At 38.4% G+C, this 15429-nt stretch overlaps 1 protein-coding gene across 1 annotated transcript in view; it reads right to left on the bottom strand.

The window, feature by feature from the left end:
- The window catches only part of MND1 (meiotic nuclear divisions 1), a 138693-nt gene that overhangs the window by 82134 nt on the left and 41130 nt on the right, over window positions 1–15429 (bottom strand). The window lies entirely within an intron of this gene.

Here is a 15429-nt window from a genome sequence, read left to right as displayed (position 1 = left end):
GAACTTTTTTTGGAAGCAGCACCTCGTGGAGGCAGAGAGAGACGGAGAGCATTGCTGAGTGCCACTTTGAATTGCCTTGGACTTTTGAGACCTGCCCCCTGAGCTGCCAAGGACTAAGGAGACATGGCTGTTTTGCTGGTACTTTGTCTGTCTGTTTTGATGTTGTTTTGCAAGATCTGTCCACTGGTGAAAGACAGTCCTTTTGTTGAAGAAGTCCTGGAACCTGGCTGCTGGCTAAGAGATCCTGAGACTGTCCTGCAGACAGAGAGTGAATACTGTCCACTGGTGAAGGACAGTGCTGTTGTTGCAGGGGTCTGGAGACTGTCCTGCAGACAGAGTGAATACTGTCCAATGGTGAAGGACAGTGCTGTTGTTGCAGGGGTCTGGGAACCTTTCTGTTGGTTCAGAAGCCCTGAAGAAGGATTTTCTTGTTGTATGTTTACAGAAATCCTGGGAGAGGGTTTTGCTAATGTTTTCAGGGGTTCTAGGACTGTTCTACAGGCAGAGGATGAATTAATGAAGAGACTGGCAATGTATCTTGTGGCCTTGCTAAGCCTTGTCTCCCCAGGAACTAAGATTGCTGAGAACTTGCCTCCTGTCAAGATGAAGAAAAGACCTCCATTTGGGTGTTAAGTGCTGTGCTTAAACTTGATGTAACTCTGGGGTAGATTCAGTTGTGATCCAGGGGTGGGGAACTTTTGACCTTTTTGTGTTCTATGGTTGAACAAGTGAATGTACTTTACTTATGTTTGGAAACTAATCTCCATTTGAGAAGAGGGGCTTTGTGGTGGACTAAATGAAGGTATAGCCTAGGGGTGGAGAAGCATTTAGACCAGGGACTTTGTAATTGATTGAATGATTGGAAGGTCCTGGGGTGGGGTAGTACTTGGAGATTATTTAATCACCTTTAGTAAATGCTGTATTTTGAATGATGTCATGTTTTGACCTTCTCTGTTCTTGGTTTGTCACTGAATAAAATGGAGAGCGCCTATGCTGGTATTTTGAACCTCGGGAAGTTGCCTTTCCTTGGCGTTATATTACACTGAGTCTAACTATTCATATGAGAAAAATAAAATGGATGGAAAATATGTATTTAGCAAATTACCACATGTAGTTAGACCTGTTGAGTTAGTTCATCAATATGATTATTTCAAAAGAGCAAATTAGATATTTATTTTTTTCTTTAAAATTACTTTCAATAAGCAAGGTAAAAAATATGATTGCTAAGTTCCAATGGTTTCATAAAGGGTAAAAAAAAGTTTATTTTTCATTCTTTAAAAAATGTTTTATAAATATGTGAAATGCATGGTTATAAACTTGTCAGAGCCTGAACAGTCTACATTGAATCTTGGAAAAGGTACAGACAAGTCTTAGAGTTTGGACCATGAGACAGACACCACCACTACCACCTGGTGGCTGCAGGTTAAGGTTGCAGTTCCAGATTTTCTGAGGGGTTAATAAACCTCAAGCGACAGCAAACATCATAGTCCTATAAGTGCTCTGAAAATAGAAAGGAATCCTCTGGGTTGGTGTCTGAGTTTTCCCATAGTTCCAAGGACCCAGCCAAGATGATGAGGTTAGGATCCAGAAACATTTCCTGCTCTCCAAACTGGGTTCAAAAGTAACAGTTCAGGCTCTCAAGTTCTAATAGAATCAGGGCTGAAAAGCCCGTGGTCAGACCTGAGGCCACAGGTACTACCATCTCCTTTCTTTTAACTCTAAGTTAAATCTTTTAAGTAAATAGAAGATTCTGGTGGAGATACAAAAACTGTAAGTCAAATGATAAACAACGCTGAACTTTTTGTACGATATTAGACAGAAGTGTTCTAACATTCCTGTCATAGCCCCAAGTGGAATCTGGCATTAACTCTTTATTATATTATACCAACTTTTATTTGTTCATATAATTTCTTTCTCTACCACACCAAGGCAAGGAGGGAGAGAAGAAAACATAATTTATACCTAAAGTATATCCAAATCAACCTAACAAGGATTATAGGAAAAGTACACCTGGACCATTTACATTTAACAATGATAATTTCAAATTTTGACTTTAGAATATCAAGTCTTGAGCCTAATTTACTAATTGTCTTGACTATGGGTAACAGAAAGCAAAAGTAGGAAAAAAAGATGCTATATTGGGGAACAGCCCAAAACATACCCACTTATTCATCTGTAAGAAAAACCATCATTTTTTTAGATTCTGTAGTTATTATGATTACATATTTTATATGAATAATAATAATATATTTTTCTGAATGCTAGCTATTCCCAAAAATCTAGAACAGCATATACACAAAGCACACAAATAGCTTTAGACAAAGGAACAACAGATATACTAATATTCAACATTCAATTACTATATAATCAAGAGTATAATTCATTACAGACACAATGTATGTGTGATGACCAACTTTGATAGACTGGACTCTTCTCAGCAATGCAGTGATATAAGTCAATCCCAAAAGACTCATCATGGAGAGAAATATATGCATCCAGAGAAAGAACTAGAAAGAACTGACTTTATATCCAGGTGGAAGCAAAATACCTGATCTTTTTCCTTCTCTTATTTGGTTTTACGTCCTCTACCATTTTTCATTCCATCTGATACAATCCATCTTTATAACCTGACTAATGTATAATGTGAAAGTAAAATAAATAAATAAATAATTTAAAAAAGAGTATGATTCAATACATTGTCCCAAGAGTCCAGAAGGAAACAATTAATGCTGAATTTAAGTTATAGAGTAGTATTTATGTTTTCTCAAAGTTTTAGAAATATCTAAAAAATTTATCTTTTTCCCACTTATTAAAATACTACCACTATAACTGACACCTTGCAAACACCTGGCAACCAACCCACATTAAATACTAAAGAAGGTAATTAATTAACAATATTTTTGTTACTTTTTCCAATAAACTGCTGCTCTTTCCTGGCTAGTGGTTTTGGGTAGGGCTGCTGAAAAGCTATTCATAAATTAATATGGATGACTCCAGGAAAAAAAAAATCTGCTTCTGATTTTTTTTCTCCTTTTCATGGGCCATAAATGTTAAATATATATATTTTTAAACCTATCATGTCAGTCAAACAGGGATCAAAAGAGAGACAAAATGTTGCCAAGAAGCTTTAAGATCATTAGAACCCATACGGATCAAATCCTTAGTACTTAGATACAAATGATCAGGATGATGATGATGATGATGATGATAGCTAACACTTATATCACACTTACTGCATGCCTATGTAAAGCCACGCACGAGCAGCCTTCCACAAGCTGCTGTGAACAGCTTTCAAGATTCTGATTACACAGTAAAGCAAACTCTCTGTTCTATAACAAATAAGAACAAAACATGTATGGAAAATCAAGGCACAGCATTCAGAATGTTACAACTTATCACAGAAAATCAAAATACAGCATTCACCATGGTACAACTTGACAATTTATCACTAAAATGGCCACATAGTTTTCACCAAAGTTGTCACATAGTTTTCAACAAAGTACAATCATTTAGTAACTCAATCATTCAATCATCCTTAAGGAGGCTCCTTAAGGGTCACAAAGCACAAAAGTCAAAGTTATCCACCCATGGGGTGCAATTAAGTTACAACTTCAATAATCACTACTCAGTACCCTCTTCAGGAGTAGTGGAAAATACAAAAGCCCTTTGGTCACAAGTAAACTATTATTTCATCAGTCACTACTCAATATTCTATTTCATCAGTCACTACTCAGTAACCAGGGAGAGGTCTTTTCATCTTGACTCAGGGCAGGCTTTCAGCTTCCATGGTTCCTCTTCCATGGTCCCAGCTCCTGCCCGAATCTAGCCAACTGCCACCTGAGTTCAAAGGCAGACAGCTCCCAGCTCCTTGTCCAGCTCTCTGTGCAGTTCCTGCTCTACAATGGAGCTCACAGTGTCCAGTCTATCTCATCCTTCACAGTCTCCGTTCCTGGGAAGACAAGGCTTAACAAAGCCACAAGAACATTCATGCACATTAACAAAGCCACAACAACATTTGTACAAAATACCAGCACCACAGTCATGCTTTCTCAGTCTTTGGCAGCTCCAGCTGGCCCTTGAAAGTCTTGCCATCACAAGTCCAAGTTCTGTGTCAGTTCTCAGTTCTCAAATTAGTCTTCAGTAGTAGCAGCCCAGCCTCCAGATACTCACTGAGAGAAATTCCTTCTCTCTCTCTCTCTGGCTGCAGCTGCCCTGCCTCCACAATGCTTACACCAGGAAATTCTGTCTGTCCAGCTTGTGTTCTTCCTTATATACAGTATAGCTTCTTCCTGTTTTCCCAAGGTGTTAACTACTTCTGTGTTAATTAAATATCTTAAACAAGGTGTTAACTTGAAACAATTGCTAAGTACCTGCTTATTTGTGATACAAAGGGGCAAGGAAGATCTTCAGATTCCACTAACATTACAGCCTGGCACTGTATTAAGCAATATACAATTATATCTCATTTGATCTTCACAAGAACCCTGGGAGGTAAGTGCTAATTTACTTTGGGACGTAGGAAGGAAGGAAATAAGCATTTATTAAGCACAAACTGTGTACTAGACATTGTAAGCGCTTTACAAATACTATCTCATTTGAGCCTCATGACAACTATTATTATCCCCATTTTATAGATGAAGAAACTGAGGAGGTTAAGTAACTTGCCCAGGGTCACACAGCTACTAAGCATGTGAGGCTGGATGTGAACTCAAATCTTCCTGAGTCTGTCCAGAGGTCTATCCATTTCACCACCTCACTTTGTGAGTGTCAAGACTATAAGGCCAGAGGAATCTTGGAGAAGGGAAGAATATTGTGTGCTGGGATTGGTTGGGAAAAATTTTAAATGAAAACCAGAAGCCTCTGTGTATCTCCATTCCTTTCCCTCCTTCAGTATTAGTACCCCATTTCCCACCTCCCCATGAGGGTAGGCCTCGTGTTTGACACATAGCAGGTGTGGAATAAGCACATGTACTGGATGGCATTGCAAATGCCATTCTTCTAACTCAAAATTGATGTGTTTTTAAAAAAGAATTTTAAATTAATTTTGGAAATGAAAGGAAACTACCTGTCCCCATCAAGGGTTTGGGTTAGGCTGCCTCTAAGTCTATGATCCTTGACTGCAAAGGAAGATAAGCCCTCTCAGGAGAAAGTAGGGATGATTCATGGTTTAAGGCTTAGATGGAGCAGATAGAGCCAATTCATGTTTTGATGTTTCCTGAATAATACAGATTAAATATTTGTTCGGGTGTAAGAGAATTCTTTGTTTAGAAGGCAGGAGGAGAAGGTGGAAATGTCTTATTCGATGACAGATTACAGGACAAAAAGGAAATATCTTTTAAGAGGCAGAGTGATCAGTGCCACCTATAAGAATATTTATGTAATTACTTTGAAAATCTTTGATGCCCCTAGGCCAATGATAAACAATAAGGTAGCTAAGTTCTCAGCAATATGTCCTGAAAGTATGACTATAGATTTCCTCTTGGGACAATATGCAGATCTTCAGATAAAGTATACTGACTTAAGTACTTCAACAGATTTCCACCCAATCTGTTCACCCATCCTGGCCATCACAGCCTGAAGGGCTCTTGTCCTTGTTCTAACTTGAATCTTCTAGAGAGCAGTTATTTGATATACCAGACACCATTCTCTGGGGCTTTTCCTATTTTATAGGTCTTGGTGTAGAACTTGTATTGCTATAAACTCATAATTGGCCCATTTCTTTTTCTAATCATATATTTCCTAAGTAGATGTCCTTACATGACTTCTGGTACACAGGCCATCAGTAGAAACATACTTAAGCCTCCCTGCACCTGCCATCTACCAAATGATAATGAGTCAAAGGCAAATTTCCATGGAGGAGATGGCCCTGAAGCTAGGACTTGGTGAATGGTCAGAGTTTCAAAAGATGAAGACAGTGTATTTGCATGGAAGAAGAAAACAGAAGCCAAAGAAAGAAGAAAAGAGTTCAAATTCCACCAAGGAAAAAAGTTCCAATATCTTTCACAAGACCGCAACTCCATAATGGATGGAACACATGCCAGACACAAGTAAGATGAATTCTAGGGTTGGAGTATGAATTACTTTTCTTGGATTGTAGATCATATGAATAGCGTGGAGATCATATGAAAAGGTGAGTTAGAATCCAAATTGTAGGGCCTTGAATACTAAGCGAAAGAATCTGGACTCTAGCTCTGAGGTCTCTGTCTAGAAGAGGTACAGAACTGAAGGACCTAATTTGTCCAAGTTTACCATTCTCTTATCTTGGAACTATGCTAGGAATATTAAATTTAAAATTAGGCAGACAGTAAAGAAAAAGAATATGGGTTACTGGAGATATTAAAGTAACAGACAAGGATATTTAAGAGAGGCATTAGCTACGACGTGGGTTCTCAATCCAAGGTTCATTAGGCTTTAAAAAACAATTTTTTTTTATATCTGTGTTTCAACATAATTGGTTTCCTTTACAATATTATATGTTTTTTTAAAATTTTGTGCATTGCAAAAACATGATTCTGACAAGGGGCCCATTGGCATCACCAGATTGCCAGATGGGGCCAGGAAACTAAAAAGGTTAACGCCTTGAAACAGAAGTTTGGGATCAGCAAAAGAGCTGTATAATGGGTAGTATGCTAGTCTTGGATTCAGAAAGACCAAGGTTCAAATCTTGCCTCAGCTAATGCTTACACAACCCATTCATGATATGCAAACAACTTTACATTTATTACTTTCTTTTTGTTGTTCAGTCATTTTCTGACCTTAATTTCACCACCTGATTCCATGGACCATAATCCACCAGGTCCTTCTACCCTCCATTATCTCCCGAAGTCTGCCCAAATTCATATTCATTGTTTCCATGACATTATCTATTCATCTTATCCTCTGAACTCCCCTTTTCCTTTTGCCTTCAATCTTTCCCAGCATCAAGGTTTTTCCCAGTGAGTCCCCTCTTCTCATTGTGCAGGTAGAGTATTTAAGCTTCAGCTTTAGTATTTGACCTTCCAAAGAATAATCTGAATTAATTTCTGTTAAGTATTGACCAATTTGATCTTCTTGCTGTCCAAAAGGACTTTCAAAAGTCTTTTCCAGTACCACAATTTAAGATCATTTATTCTGCAGCACTCAGCTTTCCTTATAGTCCAGCTTTCACAGTCATATACTATTACTGGAAAAAAAAAAACTATAGCTGTGACTATGTGGACATTTGTTGGCAAAGAGATGTCTCTGCTTTTCAGTATGCTGTCCAGATTTGCCATAGCTGTCCTTCTGAGGAGCAAGCATCTTTTAATTTCAGGGCTCCAGTTGCCATTTGCAGTGATCTTTGAGCCCTAGAATATAAAATCTGACATTGCTTCCATTTCTTCTCCCTCTATTTGCCAGGAAGTGAAGGGAGCAGTTGTCAAGATCTTTGTTTTTTTAATCTTAAGCTTCAAGCCAGCTTTTACACTCTCCTCTTTCACCCTCATCAAGCAGCTTCTTAATTCTTCACTTTCTGCTGAGTGGTATCATCTGCATATCTGAGATTGTTGATATTTCTCCCAGCAACCTTAATTCTGACATTTGATTCATCCAGCCTGGTGTTTTGCATGATGTACTCTGTATATAAGCTAAACAAGGTAACAACCTATAACCTTGTCACACTTATTTTCCAACCTTAAGTCAATCTTAACCCAACTTAAAAGTTGTTTCATGTTTGGTTATAACTGTTGCTTCTTGGCCTACATATATGTTCTTCAGAAGACAAGTAAGATGATCTTGTATTCCCATCTCTTTGAACACTTGCCATACAGTCAAAGGCTGTCAATGAAGTCAAAGTGTAGTCAATGAAGCAGAAGTAGATGTTTCTCTGGAACTTCCTTGCATTCTCTATAATCCAAGTAAATGTGGGCAAATTTGGTTTCTAGTTTCTCTGCTTCTTAAAAAACCAGCCTGCTCTTCTGGCAATTCTCGGTTCACATAGTGCTAAAGCCTACCTTGCAGAATCTTAAGCATAGCATTAGTGGTATGTGAGATGAGCACAATTATTGGGTAATTTGAACATTCCTTGGCATTGTCTTCCTTTAGGATTGGGACATGAACTGATCTTTTCCAATCCAGTGGTCACTGTTGAGTTTTCCAAATTTTGCTGGCATATTGAGTGCTGCACTGTAACAGCATCATCTTTAGGATTTTAAAAGGCTCAGCTGCAATTCCATCACCTCCACTATACTTATTGTTAGCAATGTTTCCTGGACCTTAATAGCTATATGACCCTGGGCAAGTCACTGAACCTCAGCCTCAGTTTACCTCAGTTTCTTCATCTATACAATGAGGAAAATAATAGCACCTACTTCCCAGAATCCTTGTGAGGATTAAATGAGATAATATATGGAAAACATAGAAAGGTTAGCTATTATATCTATTGTTGGAGGGGTTTTTCCCCTCTTCTACACCAGGCCTGGAAGGCAGAAGAATTAAGGAAGAGTTAGTTGGGGTTCAACCACCTGAGAAACTCAATGAGGAATTCCCACCCCCAACCCTTCCCAGACTAATCAATCAATAAACATTTATTAAGCCCCTATTATGTGCCAGCATTGTGCTAAGTGCTGGGGATACAAAAAGGGGTAAATGATAGTCCCAGCCCTCAAAGAGCTTACAATCTAAAGGAGGAGACAACATACAAATAAATATATACAAAGCAAGTTATATGCAGGAACAGGAAATAACTAAAATATTTAATATTATAGGAAATAATTAAAAGAGAAAAAATACTAAAATTAAGAGGGGTTAGGGAAGGCTTCCTGGAGAAGTTGGGATTTTAGCTGAATTTGAAGGAACATCTACAGCAAGGTCTCCAATACACTGGACAGGGGGATTTTTTAGATAACAATAAAGGATAAGAAGGTGACACCAACACAAGCATAAGAGTGTTAAGTGTGGAATCTGAAGAAAGTCATGGAAGAGATGGTATGAACAGAGCTTTGAAGAATGGAGGACAATTATTAGTCAGGAAGGGGGAAAGGGTTCCACAGAAGAACAATGAATGACAGGTGTGAGGCAGAAGGTAAGCCACAGTTGGGTTTGTTTACCTAGAAAGGAGGGATATAATAAGACTAGGGCTGAGTGACATCCACAGTAAAAAGGAAAAGAATAAGGAGGTGCACTAAACAGGGCCGAGGATAGCAGATAAGGAAAAAGCAGTCAGAAGTTAAGTAAAATCAAGAACCCAAAGCAATGAAAGTCAGTAATTTCACTAAGTAAATAGAATCAGAAACTGGTTTAATATGTTATACCATCTGTGGGAGCTGGGGAGGAATGACCTTGATACAATTGCTATGAAATCCTCTTATACTCAATCCTAAGACATATTATTATGAATAACTGGAGAAGTTTATGCTAAAACTATTATTACAACTTAGTTATGCCCTGGGGAAAGCCTTGAGAAAATAGTTCTGAGTCACTCCTTTCTTTCATGTAGGGGGAAAAAAAATAAGAAGTTTAAAAAAAAGGAGTTCAGATCTAACCAAAGAAAAAAGTTTCAGTATCCTCCACAAAAGTACAACTCCTTAGTGTATAGAATTGCTCTAATAACCCTCACAGGGTTAAAAATGAATGAGTTAGAATGTGTCTGAGTATTTTAACTTTTCATTAGCTTCTCTTTAAGAGAAGTAGGAACAGTAGGAGGTATAAGAGTAAGAGCAGGAGTAGAAGCATTAGGAGGAAGAAGAAAAGAAGGAGGAGGAAGAAGAACAGGAATAAGGGAAGGAGGAAGAGGAGGAATAGGAGTAGAAGTAGTCGTATTAGCAGAAGAAAGAATGGGAGTAAGAGTAGTAGAAGCTGTAAGAATAGGGGTAGAGAGAGGATTTTGGGAAGATGGCAGAGTAAGTCAGAAAATTCCAAGCTCTCAAGATTCTCCCCCACAAAAGAGATAAAATAGCACCTTAGAGCAAAGTACAGTAAAAATAAATAAGAATGGGGGCAAAACAGGGGGTATTCCTGGGAAAATTCTGGAAGATCCAAAGGAAAATCCCAGAGGAGGTTGGTCCCTCTGAAGACTAAACACCTCCAGGCTCGGGACCAGATTAACAACAAGCAGCAAGCCCAGGGGATGGCTGGATTGGGAGGCCCTAGGGATAGTGACGGGAGTTGGGCATCTAAGCTGGGAAAGATCTAAGGAACCTCTGCTGACAAGGAATGCCAGACCCAGTTGTACTGCGAAAGGGGGGGGGAGGGGAGAGAAGGAACCAACACAGGCCCTTGTGAGTGAAGAAGCAGTGGGGCGGAACGCCCCTGGCTGTGGGCACTTACAGGAGGTTGGAGGTTTGGCTCTAGTTCTGAACTAGACAAGAACTGAAAATCTGGGGCAAGAGGCACCATGTCCTATACCCTAGGGCTAGAAGTGATTACAAAAAATAAACCATTACTACAAAAAAATGTAGAGGCAAAGGAGAAAGAATCCGATAGAAAGTTATTATGGGAATAGAGAAGACAGGGGTTCATCTTCAGAGGAGGATATTGAAGCAAAGAAACCCAAAGAGTAATGTCAAATGGTCACTTGCCCAAAATGAGGTGCAAGAGGAAGAAATGATACAGAATTAGATGGGGGAAGAGGGCGGGTAGTTTTGATAACCTACTTTCATCGGGAATGGGTTTAAAAGAGAACAATAAATGTATATCTAGGAGAGTATAAAAGTCTTCTAAATTCAGAAGAAATAAAACAATAGGGGAGTAGGGAGGGGGCAGAGGACAAAGAAGGATCTCTAGAGGGGAGGGTGAGAGAATAGGTTAAAAGAGGGTATAGAAGGATGCTTAAATCAATGGGAAGGGGAGGAAAAGGGAGGGATCTCTAGAGGGGAGGATGAGAGAACAGGTTATAGGGGGTTACAGAAGGGTGTTTGGATTTATGAGAATGGGAGGATAGGGAAGAGATCCTTGGAGGGGGGTAGGCTAAGTAATAGGAGGACAAGGTAGTGGGTAGAAGGAAAGTAGACGAGTCAGAAGAGATAGGAAACAAGAGATATGCACAAATATAAAAACAAAGATTAGGAGTAGAATTTGTTAGGGATAGTATATATCTATATATGTATGTATATGAAAGTATATATTTATATGTGTATGTATATATCTATTTATATAGTAATATACTGGGGTGGAGGAAGGGTGAAAAAAGAACAAAGTAAAAAGTGCATAGCAGAGAACAAAAGAAAATTTATGAGGAAGCAAAGAAAAGGATAATTCTCAACACAACGTGTAGTATTGATCATACAGGCTTTCTTGAAATGAAAATTTACTGTTACATGTTTTGAATCCTCTCCAGCTAAAGGACAAAATATTGAAAGCATGTGCATGACATGCTTTTTTTTTCCTTTTCTTACTTTGCACTTAAGTTCTAATATTTAAGTTTATATTTTTCTTTTTTCTATTCTGTATTTGCATAAGTTTAATGTTTAAGTTTATAGTGTTTATTTTCCCTTTCTTATTATGTATTTAAGTCTTAGTATTTGTCTAAAATTAAAAGAATTTTTTTTTTAAAGAGCAGGGGTGGTAAGAATGGGAGGAATAAAGGTAGTAGGAACAGCAGGAAGAAGAGTAATAAATTACAAGACACTAAAAATGTCAACTTCTATTAAAGAACTAAATTAGATGTAACCAGGTATGCCAAAATGTATGATGTGGACAATAATGATGGGAAGATGACAATCTGGGCTGGTATTTATTATTCAGGAAAACTTCATGAAATAAGTGGAGTTTGAGAAGAACCTTGGAAGATGGCTGAGAACTGTATAGCACTGAAGGGGAGAGATTTCTGGCAAAGAGAAAGTACAAAAGCCTAGACATAGTCATAACCATGAAGCAGAGCAGAGGGGATCCGGGCTAGGGGGAAGCTCTCTGACACAAGACATAAAGAAAAACAAGCTATTATCTCCTTCATTAAGGAGGCAAAAGGAACCCAGTCTGGCCCCTAGAGAGAAACACAAGTTTTCTACTTTTAACACAGAAGTGGGGTGTGTGTGTGTGTGTGTGTGTGTGTGTGTGTGTGTGTGTGTGTGTGTTTGTGTAGGGGGGGAGGGATTGAGAGAGGGAAGAAAGAAGAATGAAGAAAAGAAAGGAAGAGAAAATTCACGCAACGACTTCTAATCTCATTTTTCCCCTTTAAGATTGCTCTTCATAGCCAAGAAAACATTATACACGACTACAACAATGTAAAGGGAAAAAACATCCACCACAAAACAATTGAAAATGAATGTTACAAAATTACAGAAAGTAAATTTGGCCCCAAAGAGATATGAGAAGATGCTTCCTCCCACTCCTTTGCAGAGGTGGGAGGTCTATGGGTGTGGAACATTGCATATATTTTCAGATTTTTTCATTGTATGGGTTCATTTTGCTAACTTTTTTCTTTTTTTACTTTAAGAAAAATACTCTTTGTTATATGGCATAGCTCTCTGGGAAAGTGGAGAGAGAAGGATAAAGGGGAAACTAAAGTGATGAAAAAAAAAGATATACATATAAAAAGACAGATCTTCGAAAAGACTGTAATTGTGATTGAAGCCCTATTGCCTGAGGGAGAAAAAAAGCAGAAAATATCAGTCAAGACTCTTTGAACAGCTGTCCAGGAAGAAAAAGAATCAGCTCTTCGCTGATTGATAGCCCACATATATACTTCAGTGTGCAGAGATAAAGTTATTTAACTTGGCAGTTCCTAGGAACTTAGCTAAATCAGTTCTAATTTACATTAGTTTACTCCTCAAATTCAGAGCCAAAGGATGTGAGAACAAGAACCCAGGCATTTCTGCTTGCCTGCTGAGAACTGAAAAATACCTGCTTCCCATACTATCCCTCACCACCCAGAAGCCAACAATGCATAAGACAGATTTCAAAGAAATTAATGGCTAAAATAATATAACTTCATCACATTCTTCTTCCTCATATGAATTCCATCTTCCTCAATTAAATTTATTACTTCATGTAAAAAAAATTTCCAGGAATAACACTGCCTTATTCTTGTTCAGGGAGGCAACTTTCATAACTCTCTCCGAAACCCCAAATCCATTTCAGTCCTTCAGGAATCAATGGACTGTACCTCAGATGTCTCACAGCTGCATTAGTGGGAGCTTTTTCTCATGAGTGGTGGGAAGAAAACATGCCATTGTTATTGATATTTCAGCTTACTGTCTAGTATACCACTAAGCATGATGTCACTAAATAGTAAATCCAAAACATACTCATTTTCACAATAGTAACATAGTAATAATTCCACAATTGCACAAATTCAAAATTTTTAATGGCTTTCTACTAGCTAAAAGTCAAAATCCCAACTTCTTGGCATGATACTCTATCTAGACCCTTCATGTTGCAGTTCCAAATTACCCTTCCACCCTTATCTTCCACTATTCTCCAACATAAACATTCTGTTATAGTCAAACTAGTCCATTTCCTGACCACTGGATTGATTGATTTTTCCATCCTCTTAGCCCCTAGGACACTTATTACCTATATCCAATTAATTAATTCGGTACCAAATCAAATCCTGCATACACTGTAGGAATCAGAGAATTTTAAGCCTATAAGGAACATTGGCCTCTAAATCACAAGCAGTCTGTATGTGTGTGTGTGCACACGTGCATGCACAAGTGCAAATTCTGCCACTATTTGAGGAAGAAGCAGTATATTCAAGATGCTGACTCTTAGGGCCATGTGTGGGTTTTTTTTTTTTGAAGGCAGCAGGAAAGAAGGAGAGGAAGAGCCCATGAAGAGTGGACTGGGGACTATATTGTGCCATAAGGCACGAGCCTCTAATCTATACAGTTATCCTCAGCTTCCAGAATACTCCAACTCTAACCATTATGGATAAATGGGAACTTGTAAAACCAAGAAATCCAATAATTAAGTATAATTTTAAATTGGAAAAAGAAAGGAGATTGCTCCCTGCTCTTTATCACCATCAAGAATCCTTTGCCTACCTCTATTCTGACTTCATCACTCCCCTTTTCTTCTTAAGTTTAGATTTTGTGGCTCTCACCTTATAGAGCAGGGTTTTCTTAATTTGGGGGATTCATTGGCCCTTTTGACAGTCTGGTGAAACTGTATAATTTTTAAACAATTGGTGGAAATGATAGATTTCAATTACAGGTTGGTGAAAATAAAGATGTAATTTTTTTCCCATCATTTTCATAGGTTGCCTGAAATCTATGGACCTGTGAACTAAGTCTTGATCAGGTCATTCCTCTGCAATCAATCAATCAATCAATCAATCAATAAATAGATGAGTGAGTAAATAAATAAATGGATGAATGAATAAATAAATAAATAAATGGACGAACGAATAACTAAAAGAATAAATAAATAAATAAAACAAAACAAAACAAACAATAAAAACAACCCTTCACTACTGTTTCTAAGCTAAGGTCTCCAAATGGCCTTTTCCAGCCTTGGTTCTCATTATTTCCCTTGAGGCACTTTTATTTCCCAGCCCAAATGGTCACCTGCTCTTCTCCCTGCTCTCAGCTCAGACTGGCATTCACTCCCTCCACCTGGGCTCCTCAGCTTCCTACAGAGCTTGGCTTCTGTGCTCCTCCTCCAGGAAGTCTTTCCTGACCCCCAAAGTCATTAATGCTCTCCCTCTTCAAAACATCTGCTGTTAAACTTAGCTGGGTATAAGTTATATTCCCACAGTGAAATGAGCTCTTTGCAGACAGGAACTGTTTCTGTCTTTATAACTTCAGTGCCCAGCATGGTGCCTTCTTGGCACACATCATTTGGCTGAGATTTATTCATTTTCTGGAATACTAAATATTAAATTCTTAAAATTAATAAGCATTTAATAAACATCTACTAGGTGCCAAGCAATTCACAAATATTATCTCACTTCATTCTCACAACCATGAAAGGTAGGTGCCATTATCACCTCTACTTTACAGATAGGGAGAGTCATCCTGATGAATATCTGGTCTCTGGAACCAGATGGCTCTGTAGGAGAAGGTGAGGCTGGTGACCTTGCACAGCCCTCCCTCACTCGAATCAAGGTCAACTGCAAGTCATGTCATCATCTCCCTGATGTCACGGTCATCTTCGAGAAGGAAGGACAAACACAACAGGGAGGGAACCTGAGGTAGAAGTTAAGTGACTTCCCCAGGGTCACAGAGCTAGTAAATATTTGGGGCAGAATTTGAACTCAGGTTTTCCTGACTCCAGGTACAGGGTTCTATCCACTGTGCCACCCAGCTGATAATTAGTAAACACAGAGAAAACACCAGGCCAAATATGTATTCTAAACATTTAGTATTTAGGTAAAATGATACTGTTACATTTCAGGGGCCCTTCATCTGTCTAGACTCTAGGCCATCTCACCAACAAGAACCTCACAAGTTACAAGAAGAAAAAGGCAACCCTTCACTATCACTGAACCAATGAAAGCATACATCTTGCTTTATCTTGGTATATATGAAGGAA

The sequence above is a fragment of the Petaurus breviceps genome, unplaced genomic scaffold, assembly GCF_028583685.1.
Source record: "Petaurus breviceps papuanus isolate PSGF00001 unplaced genomic scaffold, PetGlider_PUasm1.0 76, whole genome shotgun sequence".
NCBI classification, from domain to species: domain Eukaryota; kingdom Metazoa; phylum Chordata; class Mammalia; order Diprotodontia; family Petauridae; genus Petaurus; species Petaurus breviceps.
The sequence above is the reverse complement of the archived record's forward strand: the minus strand, read 5'-3'. Positions and strand labels throughout refer to the sequence as shown.